This window comes from Hesperophylax consimilis, chromosome 31 (assembly GCF_061612785.1).
Source record: "Hesperophylax consimilis isolate HC1 chromosome 31, BYU_Hcon_1.0, whole genome shotgun sequence".
NCBI lineage: Eukaryota > Metazoa > Arthropoda > Insecta > Trichoptera > Limnephilidae > Hesperophylax > Hesperophylax consimilis.
The window spans coordinates 10,856,071-10,867,738 of record NC_142866.1 but is presented as its reverse complement, the minus strand read 5'-3'; the positions used below and the strand labels follow the sequence as shown (position 1 = coordinate 10,867,738).

Here is an 11,668-nt window from a genome sequence, read left to right as displayed (position 1 = left end):
ATTAGCCTTGCAATATTTTATTTCATCTTAAATATGTCTTTACAAATACCATATTTTCTTTTAAATATAAGCGATGTGAGTGGAAATTTTTACAGAATATGATTATATTATAAAAATCAACAAAAGAAAAGGGATGATAATCTTGTGAATTTTATTAAATTCAATGAATGTTATTTATTTACCTTTAATTTCACGACAGCTCCATTTCGATAAAAAATGTTTGATATTTCATATTTCATCCATTATTTGAAGCAATTCTTTCAGAGTATGTCTATTTACTTCACTGCCTTCCCCAACGGGCAGGGATGAATGTTTAGCCCGCCTGTAGAAAATTAATTTTTTTCTCCAACACTTAATTTGCGATCCTGTAAGATAAAAAATATAATAATCAATAACTGCGATAATTATTTTGACCACGAGGAGAAATAACTTTATAAACTAAATGGAATAATATCATGGTATTTTAAGCAGATTTTTTTATCAAATTAGTGTTGAACGTTGGATAGAATATAAAGTTTATAAACACCCGCTTAACTGCCAAAAAAATTTGTCAGCAGGTCATTTCACTTCATTAATTTTAACACTTATGTCACGAGAAGCCACAATATAGAAAAAAGATAGAGTAGAATAATATTTAAAGTGACTACAATTCAAAGACATACAATACATAGACAGATCAACATACTTGTTGGCACACCACATACTTAAATACTCTTACAATCATAATTGTACAATTACATGCAAGCAATCAAAGAATACTAATGTATAAATAATATAAATACAGAAAATCTAGATCCCTTAGACATTTTAAATTTTTTTTTTAGTTTAGTTGTGCATTGATTTGCTTTTTACATCCATTGGCATCTTATTACATTTAGAAGGTAAAAGATAAGTAAATGTTTGCTAGCCGTATTTATCAGTAAATTTTGGAATGAATATAATTCCTTGTTACTTAATCTTGTGTAGTGTGTGATCTACCTTTTTGTACATGGAATCTGTCAATATCTTTTGGATTACAATTTTTATACTATAATATCTCTCGAGCAGGTAATATATTAACTGACTCATATAAATATTGCATTCAAATAAATTTTAAAAAACTCGCCTTGTCAATATGACTCCTGATTACCACAAGAAGAATTTGTACATCGGTAGCAGAACATCTGTTGGAATCTCCCCAAAATTCAAATAATACTGATCAACTGTAACAAAAGTAGATAAAAATTGGTTAGTTATGCAAACAAATTCATGATTTCCAATCTATAAACAGTACAAAAAGCTTTTTTTGTTCTATCATGCTGTCGACACACGACAGCACAAATTTTGTTAGAAATCACTAAACTTATATAATAACAACATACATATTGGCGCTAGAAGTGTGAATTCATTCATAAACCTTTTTGTATGTTAAACATAATGGTATATTAAACTCTGATGATAAAAGATAGAGCTGGAATTAGCTTCCTTGGTCCATGAAGATTTCCTCCGAACAATGAAAGATCAATAACCTTTCACATCCCGGGCATGTGCAATAGGTTCTTCTTTCGGTGGCAACTTCAGACCAAATCAAACATTACGAATATTAAAAGTATCCAATCGGGGTTATAAGTCCAATTTAAGAAAAGTATTTTAATTTAATTATATTGATGTATAATATTTATATTTTTATAAGATATATATGAATTGTAAATATAAAAGAGATGTAAAATATTTTATTAGTCCTCCTCACCAGGATATCCTGATCGGGACTATGTTTTGGAAATAGGGTTTTCATCGCCATCTATGGTACAACCATGGTGTGGTATAGGGTTTTTACAGTTACTTCAACGACGATTTTTTTTAAATACTAGTTAGTTCTATTTACGATAATTCCTTAAACCAAGGTTTGAAGTACTTAATGAAATTATTTTGTGTTTTAATTAGTTTGCTACTGGGTGGGAGTTTATTTTAAAAATTCAAAATTTCTTTGTCCAGAGGTAGTATTACACTTAGGTACATTTAGCTCGTCTTTTTGTTTCGCTCTGTTTTCACGATTGTGTGAGGTGTTTGCCTCTAAGCATATTTTGAGGTGATTAATTAGAATATTTTATGAATAGATTTTTTGTATACTGGGAACGTTGATCTGTTTAAAAATTTCTGTCGTTGAGGACAGGAGATCTTTCTTCTGTTGCATTTTCTACTGTTGTATTTTGCACTGTTGCATTTCGTACTGTTGAATTTTGTACTACAATATCAAGCAACAAGTTTGGCAATTTACCAAGATTTCTTACAATTGCGTGTTGGAATGAGGTTATACAGAATACCATCTGTAAAAACTAGATACAATATTCACTACTTTTAGAAACAGTGTTTAGAAATTTTAATCAATGGTAAATATTTACCTACCCAGTTGATGTTGATTTAGTCTGGCAGAAACAAGTCATGAAAAAACAGAACCATTTGTTTGATGCTAATACTATGGGGTATTGTAAATGACTGTTTGTGGAAATCATTTTCTTTAAGATATAAAATTTATTCTTGTCTCTCATTTGTAAATAATTCTCTCAAATCATCAGAATCCGTAACCGTTTCAGCTCACTAAATATTATCAACTGGTAAACAAACCAATTCCTGTATCTGGCATTAATCTCTTACCTATTTCAATGTTGATTCATTTTGGAAACCTACTGACACTTTCTGCTTGACATTCAATTTAAACATTGGCATCGTTCAAAAATCTGCATTATTTTTAGTAATAACATACAAGGTGGCGAGAGTTGATTCTGCCTGGTACTGGAAATAAAAAAGATATCTATAACTTTATCGAAATTTCATTGTTTTAAGGTAAAAAAAATGAGTTGTTTGGTTGTAAAAATATTTTTGAGTAATATATGAATATGATTGATAAAAACGGAAAAAAATCTATTTTACTTCTACAATCATATAGAAAGACCTCCCGAAGTTTGTGCACTTTACTCCCAAGACAAGAAATAGAACTAATGTGGTATTATATTAGTTCTACTTCAGCTATTTCTTTCGCTTTGATTTATAAAAATACGTTACATTTTGAATTATTTTATTTCCTCCCATCATTCGTTCTTGCCCAAATGTTTTTGTATTTTATTATTGCAATTATTCGAGTTTCTTTCCGAATGTTTTATTTGCATGGATGGAAACGTTGTTTTGTATTGAAGATTATTATGAACTCAAAATACTTTTTTGCACTGATTTCCTTTTTCAGAGGTCATCATTTCTTTGCTGAAACATTAATCCAACTCTTTCACCCTTGCAGACAGACTGGACAGACCATAACCATTCAATTTGCGTTTTTACGCGGAGGAGCTTCCGGTGACTGATTTTGATGATGTTCTATAATTTTAGAAAATTAATCTCGAAAGTGGATTCATTTCAAAATGGTTAAAACATTTCCAGAACAGTGACGTCTTGGGGTATATTTGCTAAAGCAATTTGTAATTTAATGTTTAATCGAATCTAGATTCTTTCAAATATTTTTTTCCATATAATTAAGTTGAGCTTTGAGATCAATTAAGAGAACAACAATTTTTCATTCTGTTAACTCGTATTTTTTTTGTTATTCAGATGGTTGTGAGAAAATTGGGCTGTAATTACCCAGAGCAAAATAAACATATTATTATTATATCGCGTCTATGTTGCTTCCCATAAGATATGTAAAAATCGATTTAATTTAATCAGGGAACTTTTATTGTTATTTTTCTTTTACTGTGAATCTTTTAGCACTGATTTTTATAACGTCAAAATTGACCAGTGTTCTAATGCTATTTCTACAATATTATAATGATGTATTATGCTCTTATTATAAGGACAGGACTTTAGTGGAAAATAAACAATCTAAAGTATTTGGGACTCTAAAAATCTGTATATTTATTTATCTAAATATAATGTATTTTTTAAACATGGTGCACATGTAAAGTAAAACAGTTCTAACCTGTGTTTGTGATGAGTCATGCATTCATTGAATTATAGGTATGATTAAAAACTTTTAAAAAATTAATTCTTGTTACCCACTTGTAGTAGATTATTTCATTTCTCTCGTCGATACTTGCAATTAGTTCGGAATAGGTGGTTTTGGATGAGTGCATTCAAATTGTTTGACGTTTTACTAATTTCTTGTTTCATGAATCCTTATGGTCAATACATGCATTCGAGTGCAGTGGCGGCTCTATTAAAAGAATCGTTTGAAGGAATAAGAAAATATATTTTTAAGACTATGTCTAAGCAAATAAAAACTGTTTTGTTACTTTTTTTGGATGTCGAGCATTCCAGTAACACGATATCAAATTTTGTAGATTAGTCAAAATCAAAATTCAAAATACTAGGATTTACAAAAATACATTTATACGTTGGGTTGTGGTGCGGGGGAGCGAAATAAAAATAAGGGGTTTGGCGTATTCCCTGACGTTGATATAATTCTGGGTATTCTAACCAAATCTCAAAATTCTTCAGTGCCCACTCCACTACGGCACAGGGCGGCCCTGTATCATCCCTTCCATTTCCCTAAAAGGGGCTAATGCGCTTGCGTGGAATAGGGGCGGCAATACCTATTTTATTTAAATATTAAGCGTGTACAATTAATATTAATAAAATAATATTCTGGCCATTTCCGCAATACATAAATTATATAATGTGGTTTTATTTTATTACAAGATAATACATTACAAAATGATAACAAAGTAATAATATATTATCCCCAATGAGTTTATAAAACTCATTTCGGGAAATTGTCAATGTTTTTTTGTTCGTTGCCGGAAATTTTAAATTACTGGGTAATGCGTTATATTTTTACTATTTGTTTTTGGGGTGTTATGCCGTGTTGCGCTAACTCCTTCTTTAGCCAACGTTTCGGACAGCATTGCAGTGTCCATCATCAGGGCAGATGTGTTATTTTGATGAACAAATATATGAGCTTGTATATATATAAATGTACTAAGTCGATGGGTTTACTTTAAGACGTAGATTGTTCAAAAACAATAAATGTAACTGAATGTGAATCCCAACCCAACTGCCTGTAAGATGAATTTAATTTTGCATTTTGATGTAAATGGGACAATCCCAATTTAAACATGTTCCGAGGTTGGCGAATGTTTGGAGTGGTTTTAGATGAGTTGAGAAGAAAGTTGAGTACATAATATAACTAAGTTATTTCTCTCATAATATTTGTGATACGGATAAAATGAATCATTTATAAGTTATACGCTCCCCATTTTTATGAGTAAAAGTTACTATTCATTACTTTACATCCTGGCAGTTCCTACCAAAAAATAATAATATTGGAAGCTGTATGAAAATAAATAACTTATAATACAATGCACACTTTAGTATTGTAATTTTATTATCCTTGGTTTCTATGGTTTAATATATATTCGTATAACAAATCTCGTCTGTCATCTGTCACCTATCGCTTTCTAGGTTATGTTTGGCTGATCAAGTGAAAATATAAAATTATTCAAACTAATTAAAAAACTTTCAGAGTTTATTCAAGAATCTGAAACATGATGTTTTTCTTACATTTGGCTTTATGCATTTATCTTTCCAATCTCTCAAACAATGCAGATTGAAATTTGCAGGTTATGTTTTCATCGTTTGTTGTTGTTTGAGTGAGATAAATACAGTGACACAAACAAAATATAAACCCATAATTAAGAATAAGATTTCCTCGTGGTATTGCTAAATAGATATAATGTCAAGAAAACCGTCAAGAGTTTCAATACCGATGGCGTAGTCACGAATTTACTTTCAAATTTTCGTCGTTCAATTTCGTTGATTTTCACCTGGTGCTTATCCCTACTTGTTGTATCATAAGGGAAGATTCTGATCATGCGCGTTTCAATTGTTTCGAATCTCGTTACATATAAAATAATATCCCAAAAACGACATTTACACCTCTTGATTTAATGCACATAATGGCGTGGCAATCAGCGTGTAATGTTTATAGTACCTACACAAGACAATATACTGAAGACGACTTTAATTCGTGATAAATCCGCGATTAGTGCGACAGTAAGTTTAGACCTTGTGAACGAGTTACTTTTATTGCAGAACATAATATTTATTTGTAAAAGTGGCGTCTTTCCTAACCAACGTCACGCGTATTATTCTATGAGTGATTTTGTCCTGGTGAAAAGAAGGAAATATATAATAAGCTCTGATCTTGTAAAACCACAAAAAATTTTTCAACGCTAAATAAAAACCAGTGTAATAAAACACTTTTAAATGTGTCGTTGATATTAAGTTGGATATTTTATATTTCTTGCAAAACAGTAGCTTAAAATTTTGAACTTTACAGGCGGTCAAAATAGGAACTAACAATAGATTGGACCATTTTCTGACGACACTCCCGAAATCAAAATGTTTTGTCAGTCGATCCGTGACGATATTTAAACCTAAAATAATTTCAATAAAGCTTAAATTTTAATTGTTCTAAGATAAATTCTGTGAAAATAAACTGGTTTGATAGTGTCGGAGAAGTATATAGCTGATTTTGTATATTGAAGTGGAATTTACAAGGCTGGAAAACAGATTTGTAATTTCATGAATATTTATGGTTTTTATCTATGAAATGATCAATAATTTGAACTTCGTCCAATTCGTGCGCTTTCATTTCTAACTAGACAGTAAAACGTCAGCCACTTGTTGGAAAGTACCATTAGATATCATCGTGATTTCTAAACGAAAGTGCGTTATTAAATACACCATTTTTAGCTTTGCAAATATAGAGACATCGATTATAATTTGATGATTAAATTATAAATACAACGTATTTAGAAAACCAGGAAAAAGGGAGGAATTGCAGGTAAGGCTTTTCACATGTTTTCAAACCATTTTTATTATTTCTTCCATACTGTCCAAAACAGTAGTCGTTCCCTTTCTAGCCAAAATAGTCTAATTCAGTTAAGCTATTTCTTAAATAGTGCGAAGAAAGTATAGTGATGGTCTCAGATGCTGTGTTTAAGGATGATTTTTCCTACATACATGTATTGTAGACAATTGTCTTTCTTCTTGGTGAAATCCAATCTATTTCGGGAAATCTTTATTTATTTTTTCTTGCAATGACCTTGCGAAAAGTCTAAAAACATATTTTCTATCTCTCCATAGAAACTTCAAGGTTACACGTGAAAAAAGGATAACGGATACAATAATCGAAAGCGGAGAGAAGTGTTTGTTGCCGGGCAATAAATAGAGGCTCTGCGTAAAAGGGGACCAGGATAATCTATCGAGAATGTCTTCATGCCCAAGAAATCTATGCGAGTGAGTTCAGTGATATTCTCCCCGGTGCCATTATATTATTTGCCGTCTGATAAATTGGTTGTGTCATGTAATCATACTGTAGGTACTTTTTATGCACTGAACTGAGCGATTGAACTGCGCAAGCGCAAGATATGTTTCTAGGTACTTAGGTACTTTTGTCATTGTTCATTGGATTTCATTTTTCATTTGCGAGTAATTAATTATAACTTTTTGCATGCGAAATATCCAAATAAAAAACTTATCCTTAAAATCAATCTTCTAGGTGGAAAAATTTTAACTACTAAACATTTAGGTAAGGTTCGTATTTTTAATCCAGTAGGTGAATTAAGTTCATGTATAATTTTGTCAATGTGTAATTCTGGCAGTGTAATATTGAAACGTGAAATGTACACCTGTATAACCATTTTTCTTCCATTAACTCCACACAGGGAAATTATTTTCTTCAGGGCCTATATCATCATATAAGAGGATGGAGTGCACATGGGTCTTTAAGAGACCTAATCTATTTACATTATCAGAGACTAAATCTATATAATAAATATGTTTGGTCTTGTGTTGAGTACCTCATAAAAGATGCGTTACAAATGTCCCACCACCTCACAACATGTATTTGTCAGACCTCTTTGTATTAATGAGGTGGTGATGTGGTTGGTGTATTGGCACTATATTATATTATATCGTGTATGCGACATTTTTGTACCAGAGGCGTGAGGTGGTGAGGTAGTTGGTGTATTGGCACTACATTTGGTGTATGCAAAATTTTTGTACCAGAGCAGTGAGGTGGTGAGGTGATTGGTGTATTAACACTACATTTTGGTGTATGCAAAATTTTTGTACCATATTCAAAATATATTTCCCTTTTAGTACTTCGGTCATAAAACAACACAAATCCACAGCGGCTAGATATACCTATCACATGGGAGGCACTTGACTGGTTGTGTGACAGGAAGTGGGACAATGAGTCTCAACTGCTCCCAAGGGAGGAGGGAGGGTGTTGAGGGAGAGTTTAAATGAGTGGGGTTAGGTGGAAAATGCTTGTGGAATAGAGGGGAGGGAGGTAGAGGGGGAGTGGGTTAAAGAGGTAAGGGGGAGAGGGGCGGAGGGTGGGTCAGAGTTTATTTTCATTAAGTCCTGCTCCCAACCGTCTGAAGCCAGTTGAGGGTCTCAGCAGTACTCACACAACAGTAACGATGCATTCCTATGGCGTGTTGAAATTCTCTAGCCACCCCTCCCCCCTCACTCATAAATAGCTAACTAGCTAACTATTTAACTCTGAGGTGCTCTGGGGGATGATCGTCTCGTACACTATTAGCATGACTTGTCAATTAATTCACCCGATCGTACGATGTCTTCCCCACGCTTCCATTATTTTTCTCTTCACACTTCTATCTTATTTACATGTCCAAACAATATGAGTGACGAGCGTCCCTTTACAAGGCAAAGCACTACGAAGTCGTACGTTTTTTTGTTTGTAAATTTGATAAGTTAGAAATATTTCAGACGCTTTAATTAAATATTTCGAACAGAACACATCTTGGCTTATGAAATAATCGAGTGTTGTTTTGGTAAGCCTTTTTGTAGACCAGACCTTAAAAAATGCTTTTCAGTCCAAAAGCTCCTACTTATGAACCCCTTTTTGGTGATGGTTTTATTGTTTAATGCGGAAAATTAAGTTTTTTAGAAAATTATCGTAAAACATTTAAATATTTGTGCTTAAACTCCATAAAATCAACTAAAACACGCTATTTGGCGATTTTTTTTCGTGCATAAATCAAAACAAGCGGCTGGTGATAAGTGGGAATTTAAACCTTATAGCCATCTACTTAAGGAGTATTATTGCTAGCGGCCCGATTCAAAGTGAAATGCGATGTGCTATTTAATATTGCTATTTATGTTCACATCAGCCTTGTATTATTTCCGGATTTTTTATCATTGTTTAGGGGTCTAGGCCTCAGGGATCTTATTTTTACAGCATTCATCCCACTTCTACCAGCTCCATACCTCATAGCAATACATCAACCGTGTTTGAGTGGTTACGACCGTTGGCCACAAATCCGGAGGTCACGGGTTCAAATCCCGTCATGTACAAGTAAATTTAATTTGATTAATTTGTCAGAAATGATTTGAGATATTCACGGCTAAAAGTATTGTAGTGATTTTTTTGGGGTTTTATGTCGTATTGCCTTACCTTCTTCTTTAGCTAACGTTTCGAACAGCATTACAGTGACCATCATCGCACATCCGCCCTGATGGTGGACACTGGAATGCTGTCCAAAACGTTGGCTAAAGAAGGAGGTAGTGCAACAAGACATAATACTCCAAAATAAATTACTATGAATGATTTGTGTTGTTCTGTAATTATTTAGTAAAAAAAATATACATATATATATATATATATATATATATATATATATATATATATATGTATATTTATATATATATCCATTATATATATATATATATGTGTGTGTGTTTGAGTGGTTACATATATATTGGTTTATATTAGATATTTGACTAGATATTTATTTCTTATAAGTTTTAGCAAAGCTATCTGAAACGTTTATATCCATAGACAGATTATTTATTTATTATTTCACATACATACAAAACAGCGGATATATTTTTTTTCAAAACAGCGGATATAGTTTGTAATGCTTTGTCTGCTAATTAACTTTTTGAGATGTCTTCTTTAAAAACTAGTATTTACATAATTTTTGTGTTATTTTAAAACTCTTACATATTTAATGCTTAAGTTTCTTGTATTGCATCTGTACAGTAACTCTTTTAAAATAACTTAAATTTATATTTGATATTGTATATCCACTTAAACCATGGAAATAAGATAAAAATACTTATAATACCCACACTCAGGCTTCGCCTTCGTGGGACTTTTTTAAATTACGTACATTTATTACAATATTTTTTTTACAGTTTTCAATATTTTGTGTAACTATCCACATATGTATAAAAAAAATCAATAATAAATAAAAAATATATATATATAAATATAATATTTATAGTATATTTGCGGTACGTTCCTGCCCTCATGTTCCCCGAATAAATTTCCCAAATGCAGATAGTTTCCTTTTATAGTAAATTAGGGGAATAAAAGGTTTTATTAAAAAAATCCTTATAAGCGTGGCCAGCAATCCCGAATAATTACTCACTTTGATTCTTATTACTACCTACATGGTATATATTATATTTCTACCAATAATTTAGTTACTACCTACACAGAATACATTACATAACTGCCTACATGGATGTATATTATAATTCTACCAATACTCTAGTTAATACCTACAAAGTAAACACTATATTAATACCTACATGGTATATATTATATTTCTACCAATAATTTAGTTACTACCTACATAGAATTATATTACTGCTTACATGGTATATATTATATTGCCAGCGATAATTTAGTAACTACCTATAAAGTATACATTATATTACTACCTACATGATATAGAAATATATTTATATTATATTTCTACTAATAATATAGTTACGAGATTTCTTCGCCAGGATGAATGTATAGTGAAAATTAACGATTTAATAACTTGTAAGTAACGTTTCCAGTATCAAAAATCTCTTATATTGTAGAATTGTAGTAATTTTTTGGGGTAAGTGTTTTATTTTATTTTATTATTTTTTGTAAGTCAAGTACTTCCCTTAACACATGTGTAAATTAATTATGTGTCAGCTGTACAAATAAAAATATGTCAAATGAGTATTTTAATCAAAAATTATTTACCTCCGGAACCTTATTTGTAAGAAATAAGGTTATATATTGTGTGATGTGTGTCCGGAACCTTATTTCTCAGTAATAAGGTTCCGGAGGTAAATAATTTTTGATGAAAATACACATTGGTTTGGAAAAGATTTTTGTGTTGTGATAGACAACATGGATATGTCTATCCACCGATATTCTGAAAACCACAAACAAATGATCCCTATTAGTCCCTAAGGAGATCTGTCCACGTGCACTGGACTCACTCAGTGGAATTATTTTACTACACCAGTCCCTTCGCGTGTCAAGGTCTCCATAAATCGTATAGGTCTCGTGCACTCGTTTACTATGTTTAGATAATAGGATCTTTTTGCTCGGACGAAGGAAGTGCTCTTCACACTTGTCACTTCGCCTCCGAACAGTTGACGTCTTGTCTTCGAAATCTCTCCAAGCCTGTGAAATTTCTTCGGTTTTTGGATATGTTCGTATCAATTTTATTCACGGTGACTGTTTCAGTGCTTTTCTCATAAGACGTTAAATATAAATATTTTCGTGAGTGCGCATCTATGATAGACTATTGTAATGATGGGTACATGATATTAAGAATTTTATTCAAAGATGAAAATTGTGATAGAATTATGTTGTGACTTTTATAAATGATGCTTT

The 11,668-nt window shown here is 31.7% G+C and overlaps 1 long non-coding RNA gene across 1 annotated transcript in view; it reads right to left on the bottom strand.

The window, feature by feature from the left end:
• Positions 1-1,104: 1,104 nt before the first annotated feature.
• Positions 1,105-11,668, bottom strand: part of LOC149409448 (uncharacterized) — a 29,625-nt gene continuing 19,061 nt past the window's right edge. Inside the window, exon 6 of the long non-coding RNA XR_016305188.1 lies at positions 1,105-1,202. This is a non-coding gene — a long non-coding RNA (uncharacterized LOC149409448). The remainder of the gene's footprint in view (positions 1,203-11,668) is intronic.